The 15,147-nt window shown below is 41.3% G+C and overlaps 1 protein-coding gene across 8 annotated transcripts in view; it reads right to left on the bottom strand.

The window, feature by feature from the left end:
• NCOA6 (nuclear receptor coactivator 6) overlaps positions 1–14,923 on the bottom strand; it is a 105,966-nt gene extending 91,043 nt beyond the window's left edge. For 6 of the 8 annotated variants that reach the window (XM_014787522.2, XM_014787523.2, XM_014787524.2 and 3 more), the window contains exon 1: positions 14,739–14,923. The gene's annotated coding sequence lies outside the window, so the exon portion shown is untranslated. Of the gene's footprint in view, positions 1–9,325; positions 9,431–14,738 lie in introns of all 8 variants that reach the window. The other 2 variants (XM_087445365.1, XM_087445366.1) reach the window with 1 other exon arrangement.
• Between the last annotated feature and the right edge of the window lie 224 nt (positions 14,924–15,147).

Here is a 15,147-nt window from a genome sequence, read left to right as displayed (position 1 = left end):
GGGGGCCGCCCCGTGGCTTAGCGGTTAAGTGCGCACGCTCCACTACTGGCGGCCCGGGATCAGATCTCGGGCGCGCACCGATGTGCCGCTTGTCAGGTCGTGCTGAGGCAGCGTCCCACATACAGCAACTAGCAGGATGTGCAACTATGACATACAACTATCTACTGGGGCTTTGGGGAGAAAAAGGGAAAAAAAAAGGAGGAGGATTGGCAATAGATGTTAGTTCAGGGCCGGTCTTCCTCAGCAAAAAGAGGATTGGCATGGATGTTAGCTCAGGCTGATCTTCCTCACACACACACAAAAAATTAAAATAGTCCATATGTCAAAATAAACCACAAAGTCAAAAGCCAAATGACAGTCTGGGATAATATATTTGCACCACGTGACAAAAAAGGGGTTAATATCCCAAATACACAAAAGCACCTACAAACCGATTCAAAAATAAAAAATTAACAACCCAAGATAAAAATAAGCAAAGGATTGGAAACATTGATTTGCAGTCAGGGAATGCAAATGTTTGATGAATGCGTGCAACTTATTAACGGTCAGGGAAATGAAAATTAGAATAAGAAAACACTTTCCCACTTTCAGTGGGAATAAGAATTGCAACAACCTTTACGGAAAATAACACAGCAGCTCATAATACTGAAATAAGCTTATCTTTTAACCCCCATTTGGGAATTTATCCTACAGAAGTAAAAGCTCCATTTCTTAAAGGTATATGCACAAGGATGTCTACTGTTTGTAATGGGGAAAAAATCAGAAACAACCTGAATGCCCACTGAGAAAAACCTATGTGAATGGAATATTATGCAGCTAGAAAAAAATTGAATTAGATATCTGTTTAATGATAAAGAAGAAAATATATGATATCCTATAAAGTAAAAAAATAGAAGTTGTAGAATAATGTGTATGGCATCATGATAATCTTATAAAATAAAAGAGAAAGTGAATCAGTATGTATATCTGTGTTTCTAAGAGCACAGAGAAAAATATGGAAAAATCACACTAGGCTGTTACACTTGGGTAGCCTGGAGGATAGGAACTGGGGACGAGGAGATAGTTGGCTTTTTCTTCATGCACCTCAAATGATGGTCAGCTTATTTCAATTAGTCTATACTGCCTTTGTGGTTTGAAAGGAAAATCCTATTTGAGTACAACATAACAGAAAAGAAATGGAATAAGAAAAAAGTCTACAATAGGAATGACAGAAAAAATGTTATTTAAAATTAATAAAGAACTGGTGTATAAAACACAGCCAAATGAAACACTCAGAGGACAAGGAATAAAAATAAATTCTGGGTGCTTTTTGTGTGGGTATGTAAAACAACTTCTATGAATTCAAGATTTTCCTCTACTTCAAAAAGAAAAATAAAAGAAGTTTTTGATTCAAGTGCTTTATGTTTTTTAGGCTTGTCTGCTTAGAATGGTTTTTTAAAAAGCAAACACGGGGGCCGGCCCCGTGGCTTAGCGGTTAAGTGCGCACGCTTGGCTGCTGGCGGCCCCGGTTCGGATCCCGGGCGCACACCGATGCACCGCTTGTCAGGCCATGCTGTGGCGGCGTCCCATATAAAGTGGAGGAAGATGGGCACAGATGTTAGCCCAGGGCCAGTCTTCCTCAGCTAAAAAAGAGGGAGATTGGCATGGATGTTAGCTCAGGGCTCATCTTCCTTACCACAAAAAAAAAAAAAAAAAAAAGCCAACACAACTCATCACAAAATCCTGTCAAAGAAATGCCCCCTGTTATATACTTGCAATCTGTATCTGTTTTTTGATTAAATTATATTTGATTTTAGCTATATTTTGAAAGTAAAATTTGTCGTTTATAACAATGCACCATTCTTTGTTATACTTAATATTTTTAAATGCATAGTACAAACTTAAAGGGAAAATATCAAATTTACACTGAACAAATGGTCAAACGATATGAAAATCAGTTCAAACAAGATTGAAAAAATGCTCACCACTGATAAAAATAAAAAACATATTTGCTAGTCACACAAAAAAAATGCATCTTCACTATGGAGAAATCTGGCAGTCATAATCTTAACCCTGTGATTGAAGTTATCATCAATATTGAGACAACCAGACATTTATGTACCTCATGATACGACGCAATGTGAAGAATAAGTATTCTTGCCAAAATGTTTAACTACAATCTAATCAAGCCTTTAGAATCTAATTCTTCAGAATCTAATCAAGTCCTTAAACCTTCTAGTTTAGGGAAATACAAGGAATAAAATAATCAGATAACTCCAGAATGTGGGACATTCAACAAGAAAATTGCTCTGGTTTAAACAAATCAATGCCATGAAAAAAAATGGTGAGGGAGCAGACAAGAAATGGAAATTGCTCCAGGTTAAAAAGACTACAAAAATAATAACGTGCAAACGCAATGCATGGTCCTTAATTTGATTCCACTTCAAACAAGTCAGCTATAAAAGTCATCTTGGAGACAATTGGAAAAACTTACACATACCACTTAACGTTAGATAATATCAAGGAATTACTGATAATTTTGTCAGGAGTGATAATGATATTGTGATTATAAAGGAGAATGTCCTTATGTGTAAGAGATGCATGTTAAAAGTATTTAAACGCATAGTATCATGATGTCTTTATTTTAAAAAGGTTTAACATAATATTACTAAGCATACGGCAACATGTATATAGATGGTGGGCATAAGGGTGTTCATTGTACTGTTTCTGGGGAATTTTTTTTGTATGTTCGAAATTTTTCATAATAAAACATTTAAAATATCAAAAATTCCATAAAACTGTGAGGTACTACTATTATACTGGAAGAAAAAAATTATAAAATCCAATATTAACTACTGGCTAGTGGCAGTATAAACTGGTAGTTGTTATAAAAACACAACATGGCTAAAAACTGATACCCTTAGACCTAACTGAATCATTTTAGGGAATATATTCTAAGAAAAAATTTGGGGGAAAAAATTATAAAAAGATGTTACAGCAGTATAATTTAGAATTGAGAACCAAAAATAAAAACAAACTGGAAATCACCCAAATGCCAAATACCAGAGAGTATTTAAACTTTGGTTATTATGCATCCCTTAAAAATGATAACTATATAGACAAGTGGAAAAGTGCATCAACATATTGCCAAATGAAAAGGCTATAAAAACTATACAAATTAAAATTGTAAAGATTATAAGCATATGATAATGACTAGGAAGTTAGGTGTTTATTTCTCTGTAATGTTTAAATACAATTTAAAACTTTTCATGAGGACACATGCTCTTAGAGAAAATATGAACAATGCAAATATAGAATGAGGAAGAACTGCCTAGGCACAAATAAGGAAAAGCACCTGAGGACTTCCGTTGACCACAATTTGAATGAGTATTCACAATTTGAATACATTCCTATTGTGGACAAAAGTCAACATAACTATCATTAAGAGGACACAGAAAAACAATGTATCATTGGCTTGAACAGTATACAACCTTCCTCAATTCTTTCCATTAGTCAGATGTTTTAAAAAGATACGGAAAAACTGAAAAGAGTTCAGACAAAAACCAAGAGGTAAAAAATAGGATGGAAAAGAGGTGATTTTTAAGAAAGGTTTGAAAGAAAATGAAGAGCAATATGATTATTACTACTGAAATCCATGGAGAGGCTTTGGAACAGAGATTCTAAAAAGCTGCTGTATCTCAACGCCCACAGACGACTGACCAGGAAGCTAATAAAACCCACCAAGTTTGTTGTTGTGGAGTTTTTGTTGTTTTGTTTTTTTTATGCAAGATGGATGCCTTGACTGTCTTGGTGAAAAGCTGCTGGCATAGGCAAATGAGGGAAGCTGGGTGTGTTAAATCACCGACCATCTGTTTTTCTTTGGGGTGTCTACTTATCCGTGATCAACTAATCACAGAATCTCCCTGAAGCCTGAATTAGTTATCTAAAGCTTGAATCAGTTATCCACCATTTCAAAATTCTGCAGTGCCATCCTGCTCCCACACGCTACACACTCAGTAACATTCAAATTCCTGGATCTGGCATGTAGGGCCCCAACAAACTACTATGGCTTTATCTCCCCACAACTCCTCAGCATGCCAGCAAACTAGACTTCTCACTATGTCATTTCCTAAATATTCCTTATGCTTTCCTTATGTCCATCATTCCCTTGGTTCTTTTCTCAACTCAACTCGTTGCAATCTTATCTTTCCTTTTATTTTGTAAATTTTAATTCAATACCTCTGTATCACGTCACCTGTTATGAGTTGAATTGTGTCCCCCAAAGAGATATGTTAAAGTCTTAACCCCCTGTACCACAGAATGTGACCTGCTTTGAAATAGGGTCACTGCAGATGTAATTAGCTAAGATGAGGTCATACTGGAGTAGGGAAGGCCCTTAATCCAACATGACTGGTGTCAGAAGAAGAGGGAAGTTTGGACACTGAGACACACAGGAAGAATGCTTTGTGACAACAGAGGCAGAGACTGGAGTGATGCAGCTGCAAACCAAGAAATGCCAAGAATTGGTGGAAGCTAGGAAGAGGCAAGGAAGGATTCTACCCAAAGTCTTAGAGGGAACATAGCCCTGCTGACACCTCAAATTCAGGTTCTAGACTCAAGAACTGTGAGAGAATAAATTTTTGTTTTAAGTCACCCAGTTTGTGGTAGTTTGTTACAGCAGCCCTAGGAAAGTAATACACCATATTTTCCATGAAGTCCTCCCTGATCCTTCAAGTGGAAGAGATCTCTCTCTCTCTCCTGAATTCCCATAGCACTTAACTATCTCATTTAAAACATACCTTCCCCTCTTTTTATTTATGTTCACATCACTTCCCCAGATGAATTAGTTTCCTGAAAGGCAGAAACTAATTACTCATCAACTGTATACACCTCTCAACATTGGCAGGCAGTCAACATATACTGACTATAATAATCAAATTTCTCTCCATACTTATTTATTCTGATCTCAATGCTTTTTTTTTTTGTCTTTTTGTGAGGAAGGTCAGCCCTGAGCTAATGTCCATGCCAATCCTCCTCTTTTTGCTGAGGAAGACTGGCCTTGGGCTAACATCCATGCCCATCTTCCTCCACTTTATATGGGACACCACCACAGCATGGCCTGACAAGCGATACGTCGGTGCGCGCCCGGCATCCGAACGCGGGCCGCCAGCAGCAGAGCGCGCGCGCTTAACCGCTACACCACCAGGCCGGCCCCTCAATGCTTTTGAATGAGTCATCTCCTCATCCACTGAAGAGTTACACATAACCTAAAAGAACTCAGATGAAGGCTCATTTTCTTCAGGAAGCATTCCTAGATTCAAATTTACTCATACTAGTTAAATCAATATATTTCACATTCATATTTGCATGTGTGTATATGTACATACAGTACTGCTGTTAACTAATATCCACAATGGGAAAGAACATTTATCTAACAAATCCATTATTTAGGGTCTAGTGATCTGTCTCTTACTAAGTGTAGTCAGATCCTTGTTTACCTAAAAATCTTCCCACTTTAATGGTATTTGGTAGTTAACCACAGTGTCTTTGAATGTCTACAAGTGTTTCAATTTTTTGTCTATATTTTATAGAAAGGACACAGCCTTATTTCCATACAACATTGAAAATGATGGTAACAGACTTAACCTAATGAACAATTTCCCTCAGTAAAATCCAAAACAGGAACCTGATTCACAAATTTGCAACTATTTCTTCCTGTAGGAGACTGCTGCTGTCTGGTCTTTAGAAAATGTACATAAATAGTACTATGGAACCAATACTCAACAGGTTCAATATTAGCAAAGGAGCTGGTTAATGTGAACATTTGTTGCCTCTTTGTGCGTGCCCTGAGTTTGCAGCTGATTAATGCTAAATACAAACCTAAATATCTATTTAAAGTATGAACACCCTCTCAATTTGGTGTTCATTAATATTATTAACTGACATAGTTTTTTTCCAGCTTTATTAAGATATAATTGGCATATAACATTGTGTAAGTTTAGGTGTACAACAAGATGGATACACATATATATTGCAAAATGATTACCACAATAAGGTTAGTTAACACATACATCCTCACATAATTACCATTTTTGTGTGTGTGAGGTAAGAACATTTAAGATCTACTCTTAGCAACTTTCAAGTATATAATACAATATTGTTAACTAGTCACCATGCTGTACATTAGAACCCCAGAACTTATTCATCTTATAACTGGAAGTTTATACCCTCTGACCAACATCTCCCCATTTCCCCTACCTCCCAGAGCCTGGCAACCACCAATCTAGTCTCTCTTTCTATGAGTTCGGCTTTTTAACTTAGTTAATATTAACTGATTATTAATATTCTTACTGACATAAAATATACAATTCTTCACAAGATAAAGATGTGGGGGCCGGCACCGTGGCTTAGCGGTTAAGTGCGTGCACTCAGCTACTGGCGGCCCAGGTTCGGATCCCGGGCGCGCACGGACGCACTGCTTGTCCGGCCGTGCTAAGCCAGCGTTCCACACACAGCATCTAGAAGGATGTGCAACTATGACATACAACTATCTACTAGGGCTTTGGGGAGAAAAAGGGAAAAAAAAAGGAGGAGGATTGGCAATAGATGTTAGCTCAGGGCTGGTCTTCCTCAGCAAAAAGAGGAGGCTTGGCATGGATGTTAGCTCAGGGCTGATCTTCCTCACAAAAAAAAACAAAAAAGATGTGATTCTGGTCTTTTGCTTTATAGGGTTTATATATAAATTACAGCTTATTACCAAATTCTAGGGCTGCATTACTTCCTCCAACAAAGCTATAGTATTCCCTTTATATACACACCTCTAATCATTTATTAATTAACTCAGCAAATGTTTACTGAGCTCCTAAGCAGCCACCTAAGTCCTTTTTAGAATAAGGTGAGGTAAAAAAAGAACAAAATTTTTTTAAATAAATAAATGTGCCAGACAACACAATAGGTAGACAACACAACTCGAGCCAAAGGGAAGAAGAAAACGACAGAGACACAGGCCTAGGCCTCAAGAAACACCCAATATAGTGAGGAGGGAGAGAGTAAACTAGCTCTATGTCTCTCCTCTCTCCGTATGCTGTTCTTACACTTCATGACCAGGCTTACTTTCCTAATGCATAGCTTTCATTATGTCACCATGTGGCTAAAAACTTTTGATCACTCCCTATTACTTAGTCAATCAAGTCTAAACTTCCCAGCTTGGAAATAAAAAGAATTCAAAGCCTTCCATGATTCAGGTGCATAGTATGCAGAGACTAAGAACATAGGCTTTGGAATTAGACTGCTTGGACTCAAATTCTTTCTCCATCAATTGTTAGCTCTATTCCTCAGTTTCTTTATCTATAAAAAGAGATAAAAAACAGTGCCTATCTCACAGGGTAGTTGTGAGGATTAAACGAAATACTACTTATAAAACACCTGGCAACTAGTATGCATGCAAAAAATGTGAGCTACTATTATTATTATTATTATTGCTGTTGTTGTTCAATCTCTATTTCTAGCCTTAACTCCAACAAGAGCCTTGTAACAATCCTGTTCTCCAGCCAAAATGGACTCTTTACTACCTCCTAAATACTCATCTCTACAATCATGCTTTCACTCAGCCTGGAAAATACTGCCTCATCTCCAAGTATTAAGATCCTAACCGGGCTGGCCCCATGGCTTAGCGGTTAAGTGCACGCGCTCTGCTACTGGCGGCCCGGGTTCGGATCCCGGGCGTGCAGCGGCGCACTGCTTCTCTGGCCGTGCTGAGGCCGCATCCCACATACAGCAACTAGAAGGATGTGCAACTATGACATACAACTATCTACTGGGGCTTTGGGGAAAAAAAGGAGGAGGATTGGCAATAGATGTTAGCTCAGAGCCGGTCTTCCTCAGCAAAAAGAGGAGGATTAGCCTGGATGTTAGCTCAGGGCTGATCTTCCTCACACACACACAAAAAAGATCCTAACCATTCTTGGCAGCCCTGCTCAAAGGCCACCTCTTTCAGGTACCATATTCTGATATCTCAGCTCCATCACACAGTACATACACCCCACACGACACTTAAGCCCTAGCTAAATTCATCTTTGTATCCTGCAGAGTTCCAGCCCAATGCACATAGTAGGGCCCAATAAATGTTGGACAAATGAATAAATTCCTATATTTCCTCTCTCTCAACCGCTCTCTTGGAGAACAGCTTTAAATCACAAATAAAAAGATCACTTCTGTAGTATTTCATAAAGCCGGCCAGCTAGTTTTCTTTTCTATCACCAATATGGTAACTTCTAATGTCCCAGCATATAGTAGATGCCTAAATATTCAGCGATTTCAACTGAATTTCATCGCATTTTTAATTTCAGTTATCATTTTATTCCTTAGGATCAAGTATGACTCAGCCTTAGAAACAGATTTTAGTTTTTACCTGCCCACAAACTCATCTGCCAATTTCTGGCCATCGTGACCCTATCCCAATATGTCATGTATTGGTTTAGGAGAGAGAATATTTAAAACCTCAGCAAAGTAAGAACCAGAAAATCAAACACCTATAGGGCAATAAAAGTAAATGAGCAAAGCAAGAGAGTAGTGAGAACCGTGCAGAGAACCAGGAAACAACAGCCCACCTAAAAGCTTCAGCTTTTATTGTACTGCTATGAGAGAATATGGGCTTGGTGGTGACAGATCTTCCAATTTTTCATGGTAAGTCAGAAACTCAGAAATTTGTGTAAATTTTTAAGACATTAAAAATATTGTACTAGCCAAACAAAACGTGTCTGCAGGTCAAATCTGACTAGAGGCTGCCAGTTTGCATCCTCTGCTACAGAAGTTCTCTGCAAAAGAAGTGATGGGGTGGGAGGAGTTCCATTCCAGCAGACAGTCTAAGGCAGCAACTAAAACTAAAAGCAGCAACTTGGAAGCATCTCCTGCAACACTAAGCCTAGCTTTCAGCCATTCCATTTTGACCTGAAAACCAAATTAATTCTACAATTGTGTCGAGCATATTGAGCCTCTCTTCTGTGCCTGGTGCTGAGAATCAGAAATGTGCAATAGCGCTAAATAACAGCTAATATCATTAAGCATTTTCTAGGTGCCACACTGTTCTACTCATGTTATATGAATTAACTCACTTAATCCTCACAACAATTCTACGAGATAAATACTATTATCCTTATCTTAAAGATGAGGAAACTGAGGCACAAAGAGGCTATGCAAGGTCACACAATTAGCAAGCAGCAGAGCTGGAATTAGGACCTCAGACAGACTCCAGGAGAAAGAGCTCACAATTTGAAAACAAATACCATTCAACAAATGGTGCTGTGATAATTAATCATATATAGGAAAAAATAAAACTGGACCCTACCTCACACCACACACAAGAGTCAATTCCAGATCGATTAGAGATCTAAACATCAAAGGCAAAGCAGTAGAGATTCAAGAAGATAATATGAAGAATAACTTCAAAATCCTAGGGGAGGAAAAGACGGATAAATTTGACTTTATTAAAATCCAAAACCTCGTTTTAACAGAAGACAACTTAAAGAAATTAAAAAGATTAGCAACAAAATGGGAAATGATATCTGTAATACGTATAATCAACAATGGATTAATAATCAGAAAATAAAGAAATCTTTTGAAAAAAACAACCCAATAGAAAAATGGCAAAACAAGCCCCAGCATGGTCTAAGCTGTGAAAATCTGGCGTTACCACAGGTGCCATATAGCAGGCCCCAGAACAGGAAACACTGGCATCACTGACCAATATAAAATATTCAGGGGCCTGTCATGTTGCAGGTACACAGAGCATGGGGGATCCAGCCAGAAGGACAGAGCCAAAATGATTATTCTCCATCATATCAGAACTGGATGGCAAATCAGAAGCTGAAGATCCAACATTTGGATACATAGATCATCGATCAGCAAATGTTTTTGGTAAAGGGCCAGACAGTAATTGAAGTATATATTCTCTGTCACAATTACTCTACTCTGCCATTGGTAGAGAAAAAGTAGCCAAAGACAATATGTAAATGAACGAGTGTGCCTGTGTTGCAATAAAACTTTATTTACATGAATAGGTGGTAGGTCAGATTTCACCTATGCCATAGTTTGCCGATCCCTGACACAGATAGCGGTGATTTTCCTACACTCTAGGAATATTTTCCAGGTCTTTCACTACCTTTTATGTCTGCTGATACTTACCTCCGATTTTCTTAAGCAAAAACTACACCACACTTGACAGCATTGCAATGGTTTCCAAAAGTCTATTACTCTACCAAAAAATATCTCCTCCCTTATTTTCTGTGACAATTCTTACCTCATTTTCCTTTCACCTTTTTTTAACCTCTTTGACAGCCACCATCCCAAACTAGAAATCTAAAAAATTCCCTCTCTCTCTCACCATTCACAATGTCAGTTATATCAATACCTGAAAATTCTAACTCTGTTAATACTTCACAGCCTCTGTCTTAGTTCAGGCCCTCATTACTTCTTCCCTGCTCTCCAGTCCACCCTTCTCCAAAGAACATCCATTTATCTCCTAAAAATTAAACCTCACCATACACTCAACTCCTTGAAAACCTTGAATACCTCCCTATCAGCTAATGATTCAGTCAAAACTCCTTAGCAAGGTCCTTCATAACCAGATTCCAAACCACCTTCCCAATCTCATCTCTGATCACTCTTACACCCTTACACACACACACACACACACACACACACACGCAGTGTGATCCAGTCACATTCACTTACAGTCCCTGAAAATGCATGCCTTTACCTGGAAGGCTTTTCTCTCCAACTCTGCATCTAGCAAACTCTACCTTTCAGAACACATCTCAAGCGTCGCCCCTTCACAAAACCTTCCCTGATTCCTAGAGCAGAGACACGCCACCTCTGTATCTTTACAACCTTTGATAACTCTCCTTTGGCATTTACCATCCTGAACTATCAGTGTTTACATGTCCACTTCTCTCATGGGACTGAATATCCAAGGTGAGAGGATCCTGCCATAAAGACTTTTGAATCTCCAGAGCCTAGCATAATGCTTGACATGCAGTAGATGTCTCAGTGCACAGTAAATGTCTGTTGAATGGAAGACATGCTTGGTGGTAGAAGTAGGGTTTCTTAACCTGGGGTTCATAGATAGGAGTCCACAGATAGAATTCAGGGTGGGGGGGGTCCATAAACTCGGATAGGAAAAAAAAATTACCTCTTTATTTTCACTAACTTCTAACTGAAAGTCACCATTTTCTTCAAATATGAATGTAGGCAACAAACCATTCTAGTATTAGCAGCATCTATGACTCTGTCACAGTAATCATAGATATCTTTATATCATATTACAGTTGATGCAGATATCTTAAAATATTATTTATGCTCATCATGTCTTTTTTTTTCCCCCCAAAGCCCCAGTAGATAGTTGTACGTCATAGTTGCACATCCTTCTAGTTGCTGTATGTGGGACGTGGCCTCAGCATGGCCAGAGAAGCGGTGCGTCACTGTGTGCCCGGGATCCGAACCCGGGCCGCAAGTAGCGGAGCATGCGCACTTAACCGCTAAGCCACGGGGCCGGCCCTCATCATGTCTTTAAAATTGTAATTATCAAGAGAAACAAAAGAAAAACTAAACAAGTGGGACTTCATCAGACTAAAGAGCTCCTGCAAGGCAAATGAAACCAGGATCAAAATGAAAAGATAACCCACCAGCTGGGAGAAAATATTTGCATATCATATATCCGACAAGGAGTTAATCTCCATAATATATAAAGAACTCACACAACTGAACAACAAAACAAACGACCCGATCAAAAAATGGGCAGAGGATATGAACATTTTTCCAAAGAAGATACACAGATGGCCAACAGACACATGAAAAGATGTTCAACATCACTAATCATCAGGGAAATGCAAATCAAAACTACACTAAGATATCACCTTACACCTGTTAGAATGGCTAAAATCACCAAGACAAAAAATAACAAATGTTGCGGAGAAAAGGGAACCCTCATTCACTGCTGGTGGGAATGTAAACTGGTGCAGCCTCCGTGGAAAACAGTACGGAGATTCCTCAAAAAGTTAAAAATAGAAATACCTTATGATCCAGCTATCCCACTACTGGGTATTTATCCAAAGAACTTGAAATCAACAATCCAAAGACGCTTACGCACGCCTATGTTCATTGCAGCATTATTCACTATAGCCAAGACGTAGAAGCAACCCAAGTACCTATCAACAAATGAATGGATGAAGATGTGGTACATATATACAATGGAATACTACTCAGCCATAAAAAAAAAGACAAAATCGTCCCATTTGCAACAACATGGATGGACCTGGAGGGTATAATGCTAAGCAAAATACCCCAGACAGAGAAAGACAAACACCGTATGATTTCACTCATATGTGGAAGATAAACTAACACACAGACAGAGAGAACAGTTTGGTGGTTACCGGGGGAAGCAGGTTGGGGGTGGGCACAAGGGGTGAAGGGGTGCATTTATATGGTGATTGACAAACAATAATGTACAACTGAAATTTCGAAATGCTATAAACTATTGTGACATCAATAAAAAAATCTGTAATTATCAGACTCATCACTAGATCTGATTTCTTAATGTGCTGATAAAGAAGTATCTCTATATTACTATATCACAATTTGTATATTTTGGTAACTGTATTTCAACATAATTGGTTTTCTTTGTAATCCAGTGTATTTTGTTTTATGCAATTAAAAATATTCTGAGAGAGGGCCTGCACAGTGGTGCAGCAGTTGAGTTCACGCTCTCCACTTGGGTGGCCTGGGGTTCGCCAGTATGGATCCTGGGCGCAGACCTACTCAATGCTCATCAAGCCATGCTGAAGTGGCATCCCACACAGAAGAGCTACAACTCTACAACTATGATATACAACTATGTACTGGGGCTTTGGGGAGGAAAAAAAAAAAATTCTGAGAGAGGCCCATAAGCTTCACTAGATGCTAAAGGGGCCCATGGCACAGACAAGGTTAGGCCTTCTTGCATTAGAAAGATCCAGAACAAATGAATCCTGTTGCTGTATAAATGTATGGCATATACGTATTGAACATACTGTATATTGAAAATCTTATTGCTATGAACGTCCTCATAATCTTTTTGTTGAAAGTCCTTTTTGATTATATGGGAGCTCAGGAACTACTATATCATGACTGATTTGCATAGTTTCCCTCAGAACTCTCTCATAGCCCACATGAACTTTGAACTCTTCTCTATCATGATCAAACCTCAATTAAAGTTTGATCATGATAGAGATCCTAGGTCTCTACCATTGTTCACGGTTATCTTTTTAGGCTTTCTGTGTCCCTTTGCTGTGTAGTAAACACCTAGAAGAGAAGGAGCCTCTCTTAAAACTCTAGAAAGTTAGAAGTCACAAGTGTCCTGCAGATAATTTCTTTGCACAAATGGAGGTGGGCTAGAAATTATCAAATAGCTAGTTACCTATACTTTTTTGTATCCCCCTCAGTCTTTGTACTGACAATCTTATTACAAAAACAAAATTAATTAATAGTTCTTTGATCTATACTGCCATGATTGACTTAACACTTTTTTCCCAACTAACAAATTCCTCTAAGGTAGTATATGGAATGAGGAGGCAGCAGACCCCCTCTGCCACTAATCGGTAAGATCCTGAGAAGTCAACTTTTTCTTTCTAGGTCTCAGCTCAAGTCACTACATGATCTGAAACTGTTACAGGATCCCTAAGACCCTTGTAGTTTTTATATATTCACTCCTCTTCATCATTCTTACTAGCTTCAATAATGCCTTTCTGATGACCTCCTCAGGTGACCCTGCTCTTAAAACAGTGGGCTGTCCCCTTCCTGGGAAGACACCTTGGGTCACCGCCCACAAACAGCCCAGTCCCTCCTTTTAAAGACACACAAACTCCCTAAGTTGATGGAGGTTCTCTCTCTTCTTGCCAACCAGTTCCATTCTCTGCACCCCTTTTGCTACCAGCTCCTTCATCCAAACCTCAGCCCTCCTTCTCCCCCTTCCTCATCAAAGCCTTCATTTTTCCTGTTGCTCTCCCCAGTAGGGAGTGGAGGATCCTGGGGGCACCTATGTCCTCAGTCCCTTGGGAGTTACACGGACTTGCAATCCAGCCCCGCGACTCCGACGACTGCCCCAATCTGCTATCCTCGTCTGTACCCAAAGGGCCCAATTTCTAACCAACACTCTTCCCACCACCACCAAAGAAGTGTCCCCAGCCCTGACAGCTTGAGTTTGGACCCCACGCCCCTCCGGGTCCTACCTGCTCTGGGGTCCTAACACTGCCCATAGCCTAACACAGCTCCCGGTCCTGGTCCCCCAGCCCCACGGACCCCGATCCCGTTTCCGTGTGGACCCAGTGTCCCTTCTCCGCGACCCCGGCCACGACCCCACGTCCGGCTCCCGCCAGTACCTCGGGCCTGGAGCGCCACCCCGTGCAGACCCCGGCCGGCCTTGCACTCCCTCAGCGCCCCGGACCCCGCGTCCCGCACCCTCCCCAATCCCAGCCGGGCCCCCGCTCCCTCCAGCGCCCCCGCCCGCAGGCCCCGGGCCCGCTCCCCAACATGGCGACGGGGACACGAGCGCGGCGGGCGGGGCGGCTCCGGGCCGGGCCCGCACTGGGGCCGTGCTCCACGGTCGGCCGGCGCCATTTTCCCGCGCCGGGCCCGGGCGGCACCTCCTTCCAGCGGAGCCAGCCGGGCTGGGACCGTGGACGCCCGGCGGGCCCACCCCTTACGGGCCCGCGTCGCCGTCACCTCACCTGAGCGCGGCCCCAGCCCTCCCGGGCGGGCCTCGGAGCACCGGCCGGGGCCGTGCGTGCCCGCGGCCCTCCGTGTGTCCGTCCGTCCGTCCTCGCGTGCGCCCGTCTCTCCGGCCGTCAGCGCCCGGCCGCCCGCAGCCCGACCCGGCAGGGCCTCGGGGAGCCGGCGGGGAGGGGGATGGGCCGGACCGGGCCGGGGAGGGAGGGGGAGGGAGGGCGAGAGGGAGGGAGCGCGGGAGGGGCGGGGCGGACCCAGAGGCGGGGCCCTGGGTCACGTGACCAAACGTCCCCGGGAGCGCGCGCCCGCTCACTTGGGTGCAGAGTGCTTAGGGCCGGGATCCAGTGGGTCTCTGTATGCCCCCTGGCACTGTAATATCGGCGGTGGCTCCTATCCTCACTTGGGAAGCTC

Source organism: Ceratotherium simum, chromosome 21 (assembly GCF_057802395.1).
Source record: "Ceratotherium simum simum isolate JZ-2026a chromosome 21, ASM5780239v1, whole genome shotgun sequence".
Classification (NCBI taxonomy): Eukaryota; Metazoa; Chordata; class Mammalia; order Perissodactyla; family Rhinocerotidae; genus Ceratotherium; species Ceratotherium simum.
Note: the sequence above shows the minus strand (reverse complement) of the source record. Positions and strands in the feature narration are given on the sequence as shown.